Genomic DNA, 2,609 nt, shown 5'->3' with positions numbered 1-2,609 from the left:
ATGTTCATGACGATCTTCTGTACTTAATGGTTTCCTTCATTTGCTTACTAGCTAGCTAGCATGTTGAGTCCTCTCTATACGTATAGTACGTAGCGTCGACCAAGCACGAAGATAAGAGAGGACACTTCTCTCTATTAGCTAGCTAACAAAATATATGAAACCCCTAAATTAACCCTACAAAACCCCCCAAACCCCCAACCCCCTCCCCCCCTTCAGAAAAAAAACAAAAACCCCAGCCCCTGAAATGCTGACACGTGGAAGCCTTTTGGTCCTGGTTGGTGGCACCAACCGGGACAAAAGGCCCTCCTGCCTGGGCAAGCGGCAACGGCCACTTGGAGCCCCATTTGTCCCGGTTCCTGAGCGAACCGGGACTAAAGGTATTGGGCTTTAGTACTGACCCTTTAGTCCCGGTTCGGCAACCGGGACAAATGGGGCTTTTTCTACTGGTGAATACCACTTTTTCAGGCAATGCCAGTCATTGTTACAGCTGGCACTTTTGTGTCATTGTGTCATGTGCCGTCCAGGTTGCTTTATCATGGTTCATGGCTTGATGGCATTGATAAGGCTGCAACGCCACCTTCTCGGCAAGGCCTATAATTGTTACAGCTGGCACTTTTGTGTTGTTGTGTCATGTGTCATCCAGGTTGGTTTATCGTGGTTTATGGCTTGATGACATTGCTGAGATGTAACACAACCTTCTCAGGCAAGGCCAGTAATTGTTACAACTGGCACTTTTGTGTTGTTGTGCCATGTGCCGTCTAGGTTGCTTTATCGTGGTTTATGGCTTGCTGGCATTGCTGGGATTTAACGCAACCTTCTCGGGCAAGGCTAGTAATTATTGCAGCTGGCGCTTTTGTGCCATTGTGTCATGTGCCATCTAGGTTGCTTTGACATGGTTTCACGTCTTGCTTGCATTGGTGAGGATGTAACGCCACCTTCTCGGACAAGGCGAGTAATTGTTGCAGCTGACACATTTGTGTCATTGTGTCATGTGCCGTCCAGGTTGCTTTGTCGTGGTTCATTGCTTGCTGGCATTGCTGAGGATGTAATACCACCTTTTCAGGCAATGCCAGTCATTGTTGCACCTGGCACTTTTGTGTCATTGTGTCATGTGCCGCCCAGGTTGCTTTATCGTGGTTCATGGCTTGATGGCATTGGTGAGGCTGCAACGCCACCTTCTCGGGCAAGGGCGGTAATTGTTATAGCTGGCACTTTTGTGTTGTTGTGTCTTGTGCCGTCTAGGTTGCTTTGTCGTGGTTTATGGCTTGCTGGCATTGTTGAGATGTAACGCAACCTTCTCGGGCAAGGCCGGTAATTGTTACAGCTGGCACTTTTGTGTTGGTGTGTCATGTGTCGTCCAGGTTGCTTTGTCATGGTTTATGGCTTGCTTGCATTCCTGGGATTTAACGCAACCTTCTCGGGCAAGGCCAGTAATTGTTGCAGCTGGCAGTTTTGTGTCGTTATGTCATGTGCCGTTTAGGTTGCTTTGCCATGGTTCATGGCTTGCTGGCACTGCCGAGGATGTAACGCCACCTTCTCGGGTAAAGCCAGTAATTGTTGCAGCTGGCACTTTTGGGTCGTTGTGTCATGTTCCATCCAGGTTGTTTGTCATGGCCATGGCTTGCTGGCACTGCTGAGGATGTAGCACCACCTTCTCAGGTAAGGCCACTAATTGTTGCGGCTGGAACTTTTGTGTTGTTTTGTCATGTGACATCCAGGTTGTTTTGTCATGGTTCATGGCTTGTTGGCATTGGCGAGGCCGTAACAACACCTTCTTGGGCAAGACCAATAATTGTTGTAGTGGCACTTTTGTGTCATTGTATCATGTGTCGTTTAGATTGCTTTGTCGTAGTTCATGGCTTGCTGGCATTGTTGGGATTTAACACAACCTTCTCGGGCAAGGCCAGTAATTGTTGCAGTTGTGTCATTCTGTCATGTGCCGTCTAGGTTGCTTTGTCATGGTTCATGGCTTGCTAGCACTGCTGATGATGTAATGCCACCTTCTCGGGTAAAGCCAGTAATTGTTGCAGGTGGCACTTTTGTGTCGTTGCATCATGTGTCGTCTAGGTTGCTTTGTCATGGCTCATGGCTTGCTGGCACTGCCGAGGATGTAACACCATCTTCTCAGGTAAGGCCACTAATTGTTGCGGCTGGCACTTTTGTGTCGTTTTGTCATGTGCCGTCCAAATTGTTTTGTCATGGTTCATGGCTAGCTGGCATTGGCGAGGTCGTAACAACACCTTTTCGGGCAAGGCCAATAATCGTTGTAGCTGGCACTTTTGTGTCATTGTATCATGTGCCGTTCAGATTGCTTTGTCGTAGTTCATGGCTTGCTGGCATTGCTGGGATTTAACGCGACCTTCTCGGGCAAGGCCAGTAATTGTTGCAGCTGGCAGTTTTGTGTCGTTCTGTCATGTGCAGTCTAGGTTGCTTTGTCATGGTTCTTGGCTTGTTGGCACTGCTGAGGATGTAACGCCACCTTCTCGTGTAAAGCCAATAATTGTTGCAGCTGGCACTTTTGTGTCGTTGTGTCATTTGTCGTCCAGGTTGCTTTGTCATGGCTCATGGCTTGCTGGCATTGCTAGGATGTAACACAACCTTCTCGGGCA

Source organism: Triticum aestivum, chromosome 3B (assembly GCF_018294505.1).
Source record: "Triticum aestivum cultivar Chinese Spring chromosome 3B, IWGSC CS RefSeq v2.1, whole genome shotgun sequence".
NCBI classification, from domain to species: Eukaryota; Viridiplantae; Streptophyta; class Magnoliopsida; order Poales; family Poaceae; genus Triticum; species Triticum aestivum.
Note: the sequence above shows the minus strand (reverse complement) of the source record.